Below are 19,576 nucleotides of genomic sequence, written 5' to 3' on the forward strand. Positions count from 1 at the left end.
AGTGTTCTGTCAATTTTCTACTCTATAGCATGGTGACCCAGTTACACATACATGTATACATTCTTTTTTCTCACATTATCATGCTCCATCATAAGTGACTAGACATAGTTCCCAGTGCCACACAGCAGGATCCTTTGCTAATCTTTACATACAATCTTTCTCTGTGCCCTGACCACCACTGTATTGTAAACTCTTGAAGTTGGATTTAACCACCACTCTACATACCAACCACCATGTTAGCTGCAGAAATAAAAATAAATATGAGATTTAGTCCTTGGGATCAAGTTGTCATTGTGTTTTGGGCATTTAATATGGGAAAACCTTCATGGTTTTTTGTTTTGTTTTGTTTTGTTTTTGTCTTTTTGCCATTTCTTGGGCCGCTCCTGCGGCATATGGAGGTTCCCAGGCTAGGGGTCGAATAGGAGCTGTAGTTGCTGGCCTACACCAGAGCCATAGCAACGCAGGATCCGAGCCGTGTCTGCAACCTACACCACAGCTCGCGGCAACCCCGGATCCTTAACCCACTGAGCAAGGGCAGGGACCAAACCCGCAACCTCATGGTTCCTAGTCGGATTCGTTAACCACTGCGCCACGACGGGAACTCCCTTTATGGTTTTTGTAGAAAAGACATTGACTGTGTTGCCTTAAAATTTGAAAAAAAAATGGTTTTTCTTGTTTTGGTTTTATTTCTTCTGTGATCAGTATTTTGATGGGATGCTGCCTGCTATCCTCAAACCTTTCCTCAAGGAAGTAAGTACCCACCAAAACCGATCAACAAAGACCAAAAAAAAAAAACAAAAAACCACCCAGTGTTATAGCTCACTTACTGTATCTTAGGCAATGATCTAAGTGCTTAATAAAAATTAGCTCATGTTATAAATGTAGCTCACAATCCTTTGAGATAATTGTTATGATTTTTTTTGTTGTTGTTGTTGTCTTTTAGGGCCATACCCTCAGCATATGGAAGTTCCCAGGCTAGGGGTCGAATCAGAGCTATAGTTGCTGGCCACAGCCACAGCTACTCAGGATCTAAGCCATGTCTGCGACCTACACCACACCTCACGGCAACGCCAGATCTCCGACCCACTGAGCGAGGCCAGGGATTGAACCCTAATCCTCACGGATACTAGTCAGATTCATTTCGGCTCCGACACAGTGGGAACTCCCTAGTTGTTATGATTATTTCCACTATACAGATGAAAAAATTGAGGCACAGAGAACTTAAGCAAATGCCCTCCATTTTTTTTTTTTTTTTTTAGGTAAGAAGTAGATTTATTGATAGAGATAGGCAGAGTATACCCCATCTCAGAAGGTAAGCGCAGCCCTGGGAGAAACACAGTCCACGGAGTGTGGGCTGTGTCATAAAACACAAAGCCTAAATGGCCAAAAACTTTTATGACATAAATTGCAAAACTAGTATTAGAGATCTAGGTGGATACCTGACTCCAGATCTTAGGCTCTTAACTACTAAGCCAGTAGCTTTCGAACTCATTCAACTGGAACTGTAGTTAGGAATGTATTTTGTGGAGTTCTCTTGTGGCACAGTGGATTAAAGATCCAGTTTTGTCAGTGCAGTGGCTTAGTGGCTGCAGCTGCCGGCCTACACCATAGCCACAGCAATGCAGGAAACTTAACCCACTTATTGAGGCCAGGAGTCCACACCACATCCTCATGGATACTAGTCCTGTTCATTACTGTCAAACCACAATGGGAACGCCAGTATCTTTTTTTTCAATTAAAATTTTTTTAATGATTTTTATTTTTTCCATTATAGTTGGTTTATAGTGTTCTATTGATTTTCTACTATACAGAATAGTGACCCATTCACACACACACACATATATACATTCTTTTTCTTGCATTATCCTCTATGTATATCTTTTTTAATCCTTTTACTTTTAACCGGCTTGTGTCCTTATACGTAAGCACATTTTGTTTCTTATAGGGAACATATAGTTGTTTTTATTTATTTGTTTATTTGGCTGCACCAGTGGTAAGCAGAAGTTCCTGGGCCAGGGATCAAACCTGTGCTACAGCAGTGATCCAAGCCACTGCAGCGACCATGCTGGATCCTTAACCCACTGTGCCACAAGGGAACTCCCATATAGTTGCTTTTAAAAAATCCAGTCTGGGAGTTCCCACTATGGCACGTTGGGTTAATGATCTAGCTTGTCTTTGTAGAGACACTGGCTGGATCCCTGACCAGGTGCATTGGGTTAAGGATCTGGCATTGGTGCAGCTGTAACATCGGTTGCAGGTGTGGCCAAAGTTCAATCCTTGGCAAAGGAACTTCCATATGCCACAAGTGTGGCCAAAAAGGAAAAAAAAATCCAACCAGACAGTCTGGCTTTTTCCCCTGTAGCTTTACTGAGGAATAAATAACAAAATTATAAGATATTTAACATGTACCTCATACAATTGCTGGCTTATTTGGGGGGGGGGGCTTTTTTTTTTAGGGCAGAACCTATGGCATATGGAATTTCCCAGGCTAGGGGTTGAATCAGAGCTGCAGCTGTTGGCCTGTATCAGAGCCACAGCAACGTGGGATCCGAGCCATATCTTTGACCTACACCACAGCTCAAGGAAACGCTGGTTCCTTAACCCACTGAGCGAGGCCAGGGACCAACCTTCATCCTCACGGATACTGGTTGGGTTCATTACCACTGAGCCATGACAGAAACTCCCAATTGCTGGCTTTTAAATGGGAATATTTAGACTATTTGCATTTGTAATTATTGATATGATTAGGTTTGAGTCTATTCATCTTGTTATTTGTTTTATATTTGTCCCCCCACGTTTTTTTTCGGTCTTTTTAGGGCCGCGCCCACGGCATATGGAGGTTCCCAGGCTAGGGGTCAAATCGGAGCTGCAGCCGCCGGCCTACGTCACAGCCACAGCAATGCCAGATCTGAGCCGTATCTGTGACCTACACCACAGCTCACGGCAACACCAGATCTTTAACCCTCTGATTGAGGCCAGGGATCGAACCTGCAACCTCATAGCTTCTAGTTGGATTCGTTTCCACTTTGCCACAACGGGAACTCCTTTCTGCCTGTTTTTAACCGAGTAATGCTTTTGTATGATTCCAGTTGATCTGCTTTGTTGGATTATTTGCAGTAACTCTGTTTTATTATTTTAGTGATTATTTAAGTTTTATAGTATAAACCTTTTTCTTATCACTTATCTTCTAGATACTATACCACTTGAAATACAGTATAAGAATATTATAGAATCTTTAACCTTTTGAACATATAGGAAATAGTTATAATAACTGCTTTAGTGTCTTTGATTCTAACATCTGTGTTAGTTTTAGATTAGCTTCAATTAATTGACTGTTCTCCTAATTGTTCTCCTATATTCTCTCCTAGGTTGTATTTTTCAAGTCTCTGAACGTAGTTTCCTATAATCTTTCAATGGGTGTCAACCCTTGTAAAATTTACCTTGCTGCAGGTTGGGTATTTTTGTAAGCCTGTAACTATTTTTGAGTTTTATTCTTCAGTGTGTGTGTATTGATTAGAAATTGGATTCTTTAGGGTCTTGCTTTTATAATATATTAGGATATTCTTCTAGAGTAGCATTTAGTCCAAAGCTCATTACTCTCCATTATTGAGGCAAAATCCCCTCCCCAGTGTCCCTAAATTATGAGTCCTTCAGTCTGGCCAGTGATGACAGACATCATTCCTGGTTCTGTGTAAGCACCAAGCCTTGTTCCCTCTCATTCTTTCATGTGGTTCTCTCTCAAGCCCCAGGTTTCCTCACATGCGTGTGCTTATCTGTCATCTGGTGAATTCTTGGAGTTCCCGTCGTGGCTCAGTGCAAATGAATCCAACTGGTATCCATGAGGATGCAGGTTCTATCCCTGGCCTCGCTCAGTGGGTTAAGAATCTGGCAGTGCCGGTGAGCTGTGGTGTAGGTCACAGACAAGGCTCAGGTCTCATGTTGCCGTGGCAGTAGTGTAGGCCGGCAGCTGCAGCTCCGATTCGACCCGTAGCCTGGAAACTTCCATATGCCACGGGTGCAGCCCTAAAAAGCAAGAAAAGAAAAAACAGTCTGGCAAACTCTTGAGGGATTCTTTCTGTGCTGCTCTCTAGCCACCTTGGTCTCCAAGGACTCTTGGCTCAATCTCCTCAATTCAGAGACTCCAGGGATCTCTGCCCCGGTGCCCTCTCTCTGCATTGTGGCCTGGAAACTATTTCAAGGCAGAAAAAGCTGGATCAGTTGGCTCACTTTGCTGGTTTTCTGTGTCTCAGGTGTCACTGTCCTTCATTGCTTAATGTTGAGTGTCTTAAAGTTACACCTATTTTTCTGATATGTTGTTGTTCTTTCAAATGGAAAAATAAATCCAATCCCTGTTATTCCATCATGACTGGAAGCAGAAAACTGTCGAAGGTGGAGTTCCCACTGTGATACAGTGGGATTGGCAGAGTCTCTGGAGCCCTGGGACGCAGGTTTGATTCCCAGCCCAGCACAATGGGTTAAGCCTCAGGCCACAGCTGTGGTGTGGGTCACAGCTGTGACTCAGATCTGACCCCTGGCCCAGGAACTCCGTATTCCTCAGTGTGGCCAAAAATAAAATAAAAAATAAGAAATCTGTCAAAATTGCATTTTGGAAAATAGATTTCATTCAAAAGTAATAATAGGAAAAATTAGGTGACTCTTTCCCAGAACGCTTTTGGGGTTTTCTTGTGGAATATCCTCATCCAACACTCTTTTCTCTCATTTTAAAGTAATTTTTAGGACAGCTAAGATGTGGATAGGTATCATTAAGCCAAAAGGTAAATGGTTTAAACGTTTTCTCCAACTAAACATCTTTCCTTATCCTTTAGGAGTGATTCCTAATCAAAAATAAGGCTGCTCTTGGGAGTTCATTCTCCCTCTGCTAGAGTTTCAGAAGCAGAAAACTTTTCTGATTCCTGCCCATCAGCTCCACCCAGGAAGCACATGTGGTTGTGGTTGGATTTCTCTATCAGTATCCTCCAATCCGCCCAGGTAACCGCACGGAGTCTCTTGTGGCCAGAAGAAAGTTTGGCAGCTGAGTGTTCGGAAGCCTCAGATACTGCAGGTGTGTGCCAAGTGGGGTGAGAAAGTGAGGAGTGACTCTTTGGTGAGAGAAGCTCTGGTTGGGTATGTGCCAGGTTTGGAGCCCAGTTACTGTATCGCTGCTGCAGCTTTTTCAGTGAACTTGCTTAACCTTGGCTAAGTCACTTGATGTTTCTGGTTTCATGTTCTCCCATCTCTAGCTACAAACAAATCTGCTCATTTGCACAGCTTTGAGAATGAAACATATGGGGACTTGAACTTAAAATCTGTGTTCTTCCTCCAATAATTAAATGATCACTCTGTACTTTTTATTTTTCTTGAATTATTTTATTTTATTTTGGTCTATTTGTCTTTTTAGGGCCACGCCTGTGGAATATGAAGGTTCCCAGGGTAGGGATCGAAACAGAGCTGTAGCCGCCAGCTTATGCCACAGCCACAGCAATGCCAGATTCGTAACCCACTGAGCAAGGCCAGGGATTGAACCTGCATCCTCATGGATGCTAGTCGGGTGCACTAACCACTGAGCCACGACAGGAACTCCTACTCCGTACTTTTTAAAACAATTTGACAGAGATGCCCCACCCCCTCGTCACAAAAGTTAATATTTAACACTTTTATTGCTTCTGCCATTGCAGGAGTTAAGTTATGGACATTGCCTGTGTATTGGTTTAGCGAATAGAAACAGAGTACATGAGGACCAACTGTGCAATATCAATGAAAAACTGAAGAATATAAAAATAGATGAGAATTGAGAGTTCTTTACTTTTCAAACAAACAAAAACCCTGATTGGTTTTGCTTTTATAATCCATTTTAGACTTACTTTCTGCTAATCATTTACTATTTGGTGACTTCTCTTACTTAATTTGTTTTTAATCTATCATTTCAGTTCTCTGAGATCAAAAGGATGACTAATCGGGTGAATGAATTCACCTCTTCCTGTCGCCTTGGGGATCACTATGCTTTAAGGTTACAGATCTAGGGAAGGAAACAATTCCTGGTTGTCCTCAGAGCTTGAAATCCCACTGGGGTGACAGGATACGTTCACAGAAAGATAAACACCAAACTCTGCTTGATGTCAAATACCAAACTCTGGAAAAGTCAGAAAGAGCAGGAGTAATTTTCGTGAAGGAGCCCTGACCATGGCCTCCAGTTTAGGAGACAGGTCATGTGAGCCCTTCAAAATGAGCTGCTTCATCCAGTCCAAGTCCAAGTCCACTTTCATTTTTCCAGCGAAACACCTGAGGACCCATGTGCCCCATTCTCCAAGTCTAGTGTGTCCTTCTCTTCTTGGAGCATCTTCACATATGCTCCCTGACTTTTTTTTTTTTTTTTTGTCTTTTTGCCATTTCTTGGGCCGATCCCGTGGCATATGGAGGTTCCCAGGCTAGGGGTCAAATCGGAGCTGTAGCCACCGGCCTACGCCAGAGCCACAGCAACGCGGGATCCGAGCTGCGTCTGCGATCTATACCACAGCTCACGGCAACGCTGGACCCTTAACCCACTGAGCAAGGCCAGGGATGGAACCTGCAACCTCATGGTTCCTAGTCGGATTCGTTAACCACTGCACCACAATGGGAACTCCCCCCCCTTTTTTTTTTTAATGCATCTATTGCAATAAGTTTAATAAGATATAAGATAACAATGAAAATATAATCAAATTCACTTTTAAAAATGAGCAAAATGTGCAAAAAATTTTAAATTTTATCCAAGGATTTAAATTAAAATTGAACAAAAATACCAATACATCCACATATATAGATGAGGTAATTAAACATTATAAACATGTAATCTGCATACACACAAAAATGAATTTAATATGCTTTAAGGAAATTCCAGGGGAATTTTGTGACAAATTCAACTGATTCTAAAATTTATATTGAAGAATAAATGTTCATAAATAGATAATTTTGTAGAAGAATTTTAATGATTAGACTTGATCTACAAAATAGTACAACTGGAAGTTCCCATGTGGCATAGTGGGTTAAGGATCTGGCATTGTCACAGCGGTGGCGTAGGTCACGACTGTGGACTGGTTTCAATCCCTGGCCAAGGCACTTAATAATTGCTGAGGGTGAGCCAAAAAATAAATTAAAAAATTAAAAATAGTACAACTATAGGAGTCTACATTAATTAAAAAGCTCTGTTACTAGCATAAGAAAAGATAAATAAATCCATGGATCCTAACTTTTGTTTGTTTGTTTGTTTATTACTCAAATGAATTTATCACATCTGTAGTTGTATAATGATCATGACAATCTGATTTCACAGGATTTCCATCCCACAGCCCAAGCACATCCCCCCACCCCCCAAACTGTCTCCTCCGGAGACCATAAGTTTTTCAATGCCTGTGAGTCAGTATCTGTTCTTCAAAGAAGTTCATTGTGTCCTTTTTTCAGATTGCACATGACAGTGAAAGCATTTGATGTTGGTGTCTCATTGTATGGCTGACTTCACTTAGCATGATAATTTCTATGTCCATCCATGTTGCTAAAAATGCTGGTATTTTGTTCTTTTTAATGGCTGAGTAATATTTCATTGTGTATATGTGCCACATCTTCTTGATCCACTCTGTCGATGGACATTTAGGTTGTTTCCATGTCTTGGCTATTGCAAATAATGCTGCAATGAACATTGGAGTACAGGTGTCTTTGCAAGTCGTGGTTTTCTCCGGATAAATGCCCAGAAGTGGGATTGCTGGATCAAATGGTAGTTCTGTGTTTAGTTTTCTGAGGCGTCTCCATATTGTTTTCCACAGTGGTTGCACCAATTTACAATCCTGCCAACAGTGTACTTGTGTTCCTTTTTCTCCACACCCTCTCCAGCATTTATTGTTTGTAGCCTTTTTGATGATGGCCATTCTGGCTGGTGTAAGGTGGTACCTCTGACTTCTTGTGTTTAAAAAACCTGGGTCTCAGTCTTCCTCAGTAAAGAAGAATGATTTTAGAGTTGGAGTTCCCACTGTGGTGCAATGGGTTAAGGATCTGGTGTTGTCTCTGTGAAGGCTCTGGTTGTTGCTGAAGCATGGGTTCAATCCCTGGCCTGGGAACTTCCATATTCCATGGATGCAGCCAAAAAAAGAGGAAGAAAGAAAGAAAGAAAAAAGAAGGAAGGAAGGAATAAAGAGTCATGTTTTTCTGGACCAGTTAGTGACTGTTTAAAGTATTTGTTACCAAGAATGGATCACAAAAACAGATCCTTAGGATGGGACTCTAAGATTGATTGTCAAATTGATTGGGAATACAGTAACAACCTTATGGCCAATGAAAAATAAAGCACAGGTAAAGTATGCATGCAGTAGCAAAGGAGGTGTTTAAATTATGGGCCTTTGGAGTTCTCATTGTGGCGCAGTGGAAACGAATCTGACTAGCATCCATAAGGATGCAGGTTTGATATCTGGCCTCGCTCAATAAGTTAAGGATCCAGCATTGCCATGAGCTGTGGTATAGGTCGTAGACATGGCTCGGTATTGCTGTGGCTGTGGTGTAGGCTGGTGGCTACAGCTCTGATTTGACCCCTAGCCTGAGAACCTCCATATTCCGCAGGTGCAGCCCATATATATATGGGCTGTGATTGCCCAGAATCTTTTAGAAGACATGACTTTGGGACACCAAGGGGCTTTGGCATTTAATAATTCATTGGGTAGATGGTGCAAGGACCATGAGGTTGGATATCTACTCCTGACTGTACCAAAGAGCCTTAAAGAAGAAAATGATAGGAGTTCCCGTCGTGGCTCAGTGGTTAACAAACCCAACTAGCATCCATGAGGTTTTGGGTTCAATCCCTGGCCTCGCTCAGAGGGTTAAGGATCTGGCATTGCCCTGAGCGGTGGTGTAGATCACAGACACGGCTTGGATCTCACATTGCTGTAGCTGTGGTGTAGGCCAGTGGCTATAGCTCTGATTAAACCCTTGGCTTGGAACCTCTGCATGCTGCCAGAGTGGCCCTGAAAACACAAAAAGACAAAAAAAGAAGAAAATGATAAACTCAGAGGGTTTTGGGGTTTTTTTTTTTTTTTTTTTTTTTTGGCCACAGTGTGCTGAGGCTTGATGTGGGATCTCAGTTCCTAGACCAGGGATTGAACTAGGGCTGCAGTGATGAAAATGAATCCTAACCACTAGACCTCCAGGAAACTCCCTTCGTGTTCTTTATATGTGTATATTTTTCACATTCTTTAATGTTGTACAAAACAGTATGAGTAGAACTAAAAGTAAAATAAACATTATCAGATTGGTTTACACCACAATTTAGTTCTTCATACTACCTTTACTATTCAAACAACAGAAAGTAGGTAGCAATTTAGGGATTGGGAAAGAGATAAAACTAAAAAAAAACCCCACCTTTCTACCGTATTTCCCATATGCTGTGGATAAAGCCATCCTTTATTTGGCTCCTCTAGAGATCTGGGGCTAGGAATCCAGAGGCCGCCTTTCCAAGACCCAGTTGCTGGTTGGTTCCCATTAGATTCTGTCAGCAGGAGGCACCAGAGGGAGACCCAAATTTCAAAGGAGGGGAAGGAGACTTCATACCTTCCTTTCTGCTGACATTCCTCTAGCTTCTTACAGCATCTACGGCCCCAGGCCCAGCCCCTTCTCAGCAAGACCAGGAGCGGTGGCGGTTGGAACCCCAGTAGAGCGGAGCTCCCTAAGGCCTGTCTGCATTGCCTGGTTTCCCAGAGCTCCCTTCCTTGTCATCTGAACCCCTGTGGTGTTAAGCCTCTTCCTCAGGGGTCCACACAGCTGCAGAGCCCTGAGCTCTGAGCCCTGAGTCCTGAGCACACTTGTGTGGACATTGACCTCAGGAGTCTCAGCCACTGTGGTGCCCTTCTTTCAAGCCTTTAACTCTCTCACCCCACCTCTTCTATTTTGTTTCCTCAGCCCAAGAGATTTTATCTGCTTCCTGCAGTTATTTATTTTAGGCTTACCTCAATATCTCTGCTTCGCTCTCAGACTTCCAATACCTAGGTCACCAGTTCTCTGTGTTAAATCCCCTCTGTTTAAAGTCCTAGGAATTCCCGTCATGGCTTAGCAGAAACGAATCTGACTAGTATTCATGAGGACCCAGGTTCAATCCCTGGCCTTGCTCGGTGGGTTAAGGATCCGACATTGCTGTGAGCTGTGGTGTGGGTCACAGACATGGCTCGGATCCTGCATTGCTGTGGCGGTGGTGTAGGCTGGCAGCTGTAACTGTGATTCGACCCCTAGCCTGGGAACCTCCATATGCAGTGGGTGCAGCCCTAAAAAGATAAAAAAAAAAAAATTAATAGAGTCTTAGAGTGCGAGATCCCAGTGTGACTCAATGGGTTAAGAACCCAACTGGTGGGAGTTCCCGTCGTGGCGCAGTGGTTAACGAATCCGACTAGGAACCACGAGGTTGCAGGTTCGGTCCCTGCCCTTGCTCAGTGGGTTAAGGATCCGGCGTTGCCGTGAGCTGTGGTGTAGGTTGCAGACATGGTTCGGATCCTGCGTTGCTGTGGCTCTGGCGTAGGCCGGCAGCTACAGCTCCGATTAGACCCCTAGCCTGGGAACCTCCATATGCCGCAGGAACAGCCCAAGAAATGGCAAAAAGACGGAAAAAAAAAAAAAAGAACCCAACTGGTGTCCATGAGGATGTGTTTGTTTTGTTTTGTTTTGTTTTGTCTTGTCTTTTGTCTTTTCTAGGGCTGCACCCATGGCATATGGAAGTACCCAGGCTAGGGGTCTAATTGGAGCTGCAGCTGCCGGCCTACACCACAGCCACAGCAACATGGGATCCAAGCTGCATCTGCAGTCTGCACCACAGCTCACAGCAACGCCGGATCCTCAACCCACTGAGCAAGGTCAGGGATAGAACCCATAACCTCATGGTTCCTAGTTGGATTCATTAACCACTGCGCCACAGCGGGAACTCCCAAGGCTTCGGTGTTTTTTTTGATAAGTATATTTGCTAATTCAGATCGGCAGAGGGGAGGTAACCTGTGCTAAAATATGTTGAATCATCTCAGGTTTCTGTATGATGAGGATCTCTTGCTTTGGAAGTTCGTCTTTCCCTTCAATTCCTGTCCTTGGCCCTGAGGATCATTATCTTGTTGAACTTGAATGTGGGCCTCATTTTATCTTTCACTTAATGGCATGAGGTATATCTCGAGCGTTTTCTGATGGATTTATAGTTAAGCAAACCTGCTTCACTCTATGATGTTCTGATGGCTTTCTTGAGCAATGATTAACTTATAGCATCTCCCACAGTTCCCTAGGTTTCCCTCTGTCTCTGTGGTCACCTCCTGGGACTCCTACGACTCCCCGTGTGACTATCTGACTCTGTCCCCATCAGTAGAATGAACTTTCATGAGAAAAGTGTCAACAATTATTAACATGTTGTCCGTCTTGTTTCATTAAACTCTCCACTTTTGCTGGTGTCCACCTAAAAAATTGCACAATGTAAGAGTTGTGAGTGAAATTTTATTTGGGGCAAAATGGGGACTATAGCCTGGGAAGCAGCATTTCAGATGGCTCTGAGAAACCGCTCTGAGGAGGTGAGCAGGTAGCCAGGATATATAGGAGTTTCGCAACAAAGGGCAGGGAGTAGAAACAAAAGATTACTGTTAATAGAAGAAAACCAGGTATCTCGAGGAATTCAGTGCTTTTCTTTGCATCTAAGATTCAAGAGTCTGGGGTCACTGAAATCATTCCTTTGATATGTACCTGAGCCCTCTGGGCTCAGTACTTGTGCTTTCACATCCTAGGTCTCCCCTTAGGGAGTGGCTGCAGTGTAACAGCTACTAGATCACAGGTATTTTTGCTTCCTTCCTGAGTTCCCTCAGGGCTCAGCAGCTTACCCTAGGGGTGGCTGCAGTCACCGGTGACTATGACATCTTTTGTTTACTGATGCCGTAGGCAACATTTTATTGCTCACTGGGGTGTCTTCAGCATTTAGCACTACTCCTAGGAGTTCCTGTTGTAGCTGAACGGGTTAAGAACCCGACTAGTATCCATGAAGATGTGAGTTCTATCCCTGGCCTCGCTCATGGGTTAAGGATCCAGTGCTGCCTCAAGCTAAGGCATAGGTCACTGATGTGGCTCAGACCCGGTGTTGCTGTGGCTGTGGCACAGGCAGGTAGCTGCAGTTCTGCTTTGACCCCTAGCCTGGGAACTTACATATGCCACAGGTGCAGCCCTAAAAACAAACAAAACCAAAAAAACAAAAACACTACTCCCAGAAACATATAATTTCACCCAGAGTATTCAGTATGCTAAGAGATAAAGACTTGGGAAAGATAGCCATAGTATCATTATCACATTTATTATTATTTTTTTTGGCTTCCCCTCCTGGCATGTGGAAGTTCCTGGGCCATGGATCAAACCCATGCCACAGCAGTGACCTGAGCTGCTGCAGTGACAGCACCAGATCCTTAACCCACTGTGCCACCAGGGAACTTCTCATTATCACATTTAATAATTACCTTAATATATATATATATTTATATATATATATTTATATATATATATATAGTTATATAGTTATATACCTTCAGTACTGTGTCTCAAGAACATGTTGAGAAACTGTCAGATCTGGCTGAAACCTTTATATAGCATCTCCCTTCAGTTTTCTTCTGATCCATCAGTCTTTATAAGCAAATACATTTAATTTGGCATTACATTTCTTTATTTACTGAACCCAAGAGGTTGTTCTAATGATCACTGCTTCCTTTTCTAAATGTCACAAGCCATTGGTTTAATAATGCACTTTGGAATGTTAGCAGTTTCTGCAATGATTCATTTCTTCCCCTTGAAACACTGGATAAATAGCTTCAGTCTTATCTTGATTTCACTCCCTGTATTTGTTCAGCCTAATCAGATAGTTTTCCATCCAATACCTGGAGTCAGAAATTAAAAATGATTTTGGGGTGAGGGAGAATAAACCAAAGTCCTGGAGTGGTGGGAGGGGCTGCTGCATGGAGGTCGCTGGTGACAAAGGTAACTTTTCATCCCTGTCACAGTTGCAGGGGACCTGGTTCTGGTGATAATGCTGTGACGTTTGCCTTCGCTGTACGTCACCCGCCTCACAGCCTAGTCAAGCTGAGAGAAGCAACCACTCAATACCTCAGACCCTCCTGCCTTTTCCACCCTCCCCTCCCCTCCCTGCCCAGCTGAGCAAAGTCACTCGGATATTAAGGGTGAGCTTTCATACCACAGAGAAGTCACTGAGAGAGTTCCCGCTGAAACTCAACGCGTTACGAACCCGGCTAGTAACTATGAGGATGTGGGTTCTATCCCTGGCCGTGCTCAGTGGGTTAAGGATCTGGCATTGCCATGAGCAGGGGTGGTGAGCTGTGGTGTAGGTCAAAGATGTGGCTCAGATCCCACGTTGCTATGGCTGTGGTGTAGGCCGGCAGCTGCAGCTCCAATTTGACCCCTAGCCTGGGAACTTCCAAATGCCCTGGGAGCAGCCCTAAAAAGCAAAATAAATCAATAAATCAATAAATAGAAAGAAAGAAAGATTTCAGCTGAGAGAGGGCTCTGGGGAGGCCTGAACAGGTGTGAGGGAGAGTCCAAGGGCAGATACAGGGCAGAGGGAACAGGAGGGGCAGGTGAGGGGGGCAGGGCAGGGGGAGGGGCGGCTGTGGGCAGGAGGACACTCATTCATCCCCTCCTCTCCCCTGCCTCTTGGCTCACTCACAGTCGGGGGTTGGCCGTGTGCATGTGTGCACGTGACAAGCCTCCTTTGGGCCTCAGCCCTGCTCTTCCCGGGAAGGTGGGTAAAGAATTTTCTACCAGCCTGGCCATAAATGCATGCACAGCAATGGGTCCTCTGAAGTTGGGCACAGCCCCTGGCGAGTCTGTCGGAAGAGTCTCCTGTCTCCATTCTAGGTCTGGAAGGCACCTGCCAGTCATGTTCCCTGACAGGTTTTCCCGTGACCTCTAGGCCAAGTTCTTAATTCATTTGATCTGCTGGCCCAGGGAGCTCCCGTGTGTGCCTCTTTCTCTGAGTTTACAAGTGATGGCCCTCTGCCTTGCCAGACTTCCCAGAGCCAGCCTGGACAGAGGCCAAAAGGGACTTCAGTGAGTCCCATTCTTTCCGGGTTCTGGGCTTATTGTTGAAATCAAGACCTCTTTTCCATAGGAAATTTGGAAACTCTCTAATTATGAATGAAAACAGAAGCGGCTGGTTAACAACACCAGTTCTTAATTACCTGTTCTTTGTTTTATCTTGGCAAGCTTTCCTGACATGAAAGAGAAGGGCAAAAGACACCACTGGGAAGGAAAAAATAAAAAAGCTAGTGCTCTTTATATCTTTGAAATACATTGGTGTTGAATGCTGCTCTTGCTGAGCTTGGAATCTGGCTTTGTGGGTCTTAGCTTAGAACCAGATTGGATAAACCTGGGACCAGGAACTAATGGGACATGGATGTGATTCGTGTGGACAGAATGGGTGCCTATAACTTGTTTTGCATTTTCTCTGCCATCTATAAATCATCCCATCCAGGCTTTCTAAGAGCCTCCACAGATTTTTTTTTTCTTTTTCCTTTTTTGTCTTTTTAGGGCCACACTCGCAGCATATGGAGGTTCCCAGGCTAGGGTTCGAATTGAAGCTGTAGCTGCCAGTCTACACCACAGCCACAGCAACATGGGATCCAAGCCAAGTCTGCAACCTATACCACAGCTCACGGCAACGCTGGATCCTTAACCCACTGAGCAATGCCAGGGATCTAACCCAAGTCTTCATGGATACTAGTTGTGTTCGCTGAGCCATGATGGGAACTCCCAGATTTTTTTTCTTTTTAATCATAGTAAAATACATGTGACAAAATTTACCATCTAAACCCTTTCTAAGTGTACAGTTCAATAGTGTTAAGTACCCTCACACGGATGTACAATCATTCTCCAGGATGCTTTTCATTTTGCAAAACTGAAACGCTGTACCCATTAAACAACAGCTCCGAATCCCCCTCCTTTATAGCCCCTGGAGGCCATCATTCTTTCTGTCTCTATGAATCTGTCTACTTTAGGTGCTTCATGTAAGTGAAATCGTGCATCGCTTGTTCTTTTGTATCTGGCTTATTTCACTGCATAATGTCCTCAAGTTCCACCCATGTCGTAGCACGAACTCCATAGATTTTTCGCATCATACATCAGACTTTCTGAACTTTGTCTTACTTCCACTTTCATAGGATTGAGCTAACTCCTGATAAATCTGTTAATTAAAAAAAAAAACAACAACTATTCTTTTCAAGGTGGGGGGGGATGCAAGAGAACTGAAGATAAAAGGTGTATTTGAGAGAGAAGAAAAAGTTGGCAGATAGAGAAGGTCTGGAAGCATCGCTGCAGCAGCAGACACGGGTGGAGAGGAAGCAGTAAAGCAACAGAACTGGGGGTGACAGGAGAGGACACCGGCCACCACGTCCCCAAGAAAACTCTGAGGCGAGTCATCCTCATCACCTGCCCTGCCTCCAAGCAGCCTGAAAAGTGGAATCTCAGTTTATTCCCACACACCCCCCTCACCTCAGATCCCAGGGCGTTTTCTGTGCCCTTTTCCACCAGCCTTGCAAGCCTTTCTCATTTTCCTTCTGGCCAAATGATCCCAACTTCCCTGAGGCTCCCCTGAGACCAGGGCCCTCACCATCCCCCTTCTGCTTTCAAGCAACCTCCTAAACTTCCTACTCAGTGCCCCTCAGTCTCTCCCCGCCCCTTTTATGTCTGAACTGTGCGTATGGAGGTTCCCAGGCTAGGGATCGAATCGGACCTGCAGCTGCCAGCCTACGCCACAGCCACAGCAACAACAGATCTGAGTCACATCTGCGACCTATGCTGCAGCTTGTAGCGACGTGGGATCCTTAACCACTGAGTGAGGCCAGGGATCAAACCTGCATCCTCACGGATACTAGCCAAATTCTTAACCCACTGAGCCTTAGCAGGAACTCCCCTTAGTCTCTTAAGAGGAAATCTTTCTACTCCACCTTCCGTCAGCATTTCCACACTGGCCTCTGTCTCCCCTGAATCCCCTCATCTCCAGGAAACGTTCCCCCTACTCCATCTATCTCAGCCACCCGACCCCAAGGCCAAACCCTGGGCCTTGTCATCACCAGAAAGTGTGGCGTCTGAAATCTCAGACTCGAACACCCCCCTCCTCTGCACCCATCCCCTATCCTTCCCGCTCACTGGCTCCAGGTCGCCCACGGGAACAGCGCTCCAGCCTCATGGAGACCCCTCTCCACCCATGCTGCTATCTCAGGTGCCTAGCACCCAGCCAGGACCCCACCACCTAGAATTATAACCACTCTCTGACAAACACCTGCAACTCCCTTTCCTTCCTTCAGCTGTATTATCTGGAAAACAACAACAACAACAAAAAACAATCCTAGAGAGCGGCACCTGCTCCTTGCCTGGTGCTGGGCATTCCTAAAGAATCCCCACCTGGGCAGACTGACCTGACTTACAGACCTGATCACAAATCTTAAAGGGACAGCAGGGAGATGGAAATTGTACTAATAAGGTTACTCTTCCATTCCCTCAGGCCTTTTCTTCTCCCTTTGAAACTTCAAACACACACAAGCACACACATGGTGTGTCTGCAGCCCTCTTTTTAAGACTTCAGTGCAGGAGTCCCCTGCATTGTGGCTTAGTGGCTTAAAAACCCAACTAGTTCCTGTGAAGATGCAGGTTTGATCTCTGGCCTCACTCAGTAGGTGAAGAATCTGGTGTTGCTGCAAGCTGTGGTATAGGTTGCAGATGGAGCTCGGATCCTGTGTTGCTGTGGCTGTGTGTAGGACGGCAGCTGTAGCTCTGATTCTAGCCCTAACTTGGGAACCTTCGTATGCTGCCAGTGTGGCATTAAAAGGAAAAAATAAAACAAACAAACAAACACCTTCAGTGTATCAGTGTGAGCTGTCTGCCTCTCTGTTTAACTTTCCTCCTAAGTACAGTTAGCAGTGTCATCTCACAAGGTGAGCACGGGGAGAAGACAGGGGGACACAGGCAGGTATGGAACTGTTTGTCTACTGGGCAGGGCCTCAGCCTGAGGACCTGAAAGCTCTGCTGGAGCCGTCACTCCTGCCTGTGCTGCCCACGTCTGCGGTGGGTCCTCCCATCACCTGGGGGATTTTCACTCTTGGTCCTCCCCATCTCTCTCCCCTCTCCTCCCCCTGTGTGATCTTCTTACTGATCAAAAGCTTTAGGAGAACCATAGAGGGCAGAGACCCAAGTCTTTGCAGATAAATAATGCTTGAGGAAGCTTCCCAGGCCCGTTTGACAAAGTACAGAAAACTTGGACAGCTAGAAAGGAGAGAAATGTATTTTCTCAGAGTTGAGGAGGCTAGAAGTCTGAAATCCAGGCGGTAGCTGCCCACGCCCCCTCTGAAGCCACATGGGGAGACCTCTCCTTTGCCTTGTCTGCTTTCTGGTGGTTCTGTGTTCCTTGGTGGGTAGATGCATCACTCTGGTTCTGTCGTTTATTGCCATTGATGTGCGTTTGCTTATAGCTACCAGCATGAATCTGACATTATCCTCAACTGTGAAGCTCAGTGTGAATCAAAAGAATGGGATTTGGGGAGTTCCCTGATGGTCTAGTGGTTAGGATACCATGCTTTCACCACTGTGGCCAGGGTTCAGTCCCTGGTCTGGGAACGGAGATCCTACATCAAGCCACTGCACATTGCAGCCAAAAAAAAAAAGTTGGAATTTGGCGAAACTGTTCAGTACTCTCTAGAGATCCTAAAATCTCCTTGGAGTTTTTTTTCTGATACCTACCAATGGGGTCAAACATTCCTCACAGTGACGAGGATGAAACCTAGGGGAGGGTTACAGACCCACCGAGCCGCCGAATAAAGTGGGTTGCAATCTTATGGAACAAGTAGGCTCTGTACCTTTTAGCAATTGCTTGAAGACATCCCATAACATAATCTGTGGAAGACACTCCCTGAGGGTATTATTAGGTGTTATCATGGAGCTCCAGAAGAGTGGGGGGAACTTGAGCTTCTCTTTCTTGAATTATGCCAGGCAAGTCCATGGAGGAACTAGTGGGACAGCTCTGTGAGCTGTGCAGCTGGAGCAGGGTCCTCGGAGGCTCTGTTCCTCCCGGATGCCACCTGCACGTCCTCATCTAAGACTGGGTTCCCAGCCCAGCCCCCACAGGCATCTGTCCTGCTCTTAGAGGTGCCAAAACCTCTAACTAACAAACCTATGCTTCTTTTCAAGGCCCAATCCTTCTTTAATGTCTACTAATTAGAAAAAGTTGCCTTGTTTAGGCCACTGGAAGGATGTCAAAATATTTCAACATCAGAGTTCTCCTGTGGCACAGTGGATTAAGGATCTGGCGTTGTCACTGCAATGGCTTGGGTCACTGCTCTGGGTCAGGTTTGATCCCTGACCTGGGAACTTCCACATGCCATGGGTGTAGCTCCAAAATACACACACATATATATATGTAGGGTGTTTGTGTGTATTTTTGGACATTATAATATTTTGATTTTTAAAATTATGGATGTAGGGGTTCCCTGGTGGCCGAGTGTTTAAGGATCTGACATTGTCAACCCTATGGCATGGATTTGATCCCTGGCCCTGGAATTTCTGCATGCCACAGGCATGGCCAGGAAAAAAAAAAAAAAGATGGATATAAAGTCTCAGCTGTGACAGGCATTCCTTTGAAGGAAACTATTAAAGAACTTAGCACATTCTAGATTTGTACATTTTGAAGACTTGTAAACACACACACATACACACATATATATATTTTTGTCTTTCGTCTTTTTAGGGCCGCACCCGAGGCACATGGAGGTTCCCAGGCCAGGGGTCTGATCAGAGCTGTTGCTGCTGGCCCTTGGCAGAGCCACAGCAACACAGGATCCGAGCCTCGTCTATCACCTACACCACAGCTCACGGCAATGACAGCTCCTTAACCCACTGAGCGAGGCCAGGGATTGAACTCGCAATCTCATTGTTCCTTGTGAGATTCGGTTCCACTGCGCCATGATGGGAATTCCAACAGACATTATTTTTAAAGGTAATTTCTTTCTTAAAAAATATGTGTTGGAGTTCCCGTCATGGTGCAGTGGAAACAAATCTGACTAGGAACCATGAGGTTGCACGTTCAATCCCTGGCCTTGCTCAGTGGGTTAAGGATGCAGCATTGCCATGAGCTGTGGTGTAGGTTGAAGATGTAGCTTGGATCTGGCGTTGCTGTGGCCGTGGTGTAGGCTGGCAGCTGGAGCTCTGATTTGAACTCTGGCCTGGGAACTTCCATATATCGCAGGTGTGGCCCTAAAAAAAAAAAAATAGTGTCTGTCAACCTACAATAAATCCACAGTATTCTCAATTACTACCTGTGTTAGTCCATAGAAACTTTCTATTTTTTGGACAAAGGGTTTTGGAACTCAAAAACATAAAAGACCCAGTCCAGGGTGTCTAGCATTATGTTAGAGAGGGCGTACTCCCAGGGTGGCAACAACAAAGCTTTTTTTTTGTTTATACTCATGCTTCCTGCATGAGGAAGTTCCTGGGCCAGGGATTGAACCCACGCCACAACTGTAACCAGAGCCACAGCAGTGAAAATTCTGGATCCCTAAGC

The sequence above is a fragment of the Phacochoerus africanus genome, chromosome 13 (assembly GCF_016906955.1).
Source record: "Phacochoerus africanus isolate WHEZ1 chromosome 13, ROS_Pafr_v1, whole genome shotgun sequence".
Classification (NCBI taxonomy): domain Eukaryota; kingdom Metazoa; phylum Chordata; class Mammalia; order Artiodactyla; family Suidae; genus Phacochoerus; species Phacochoerus africanus.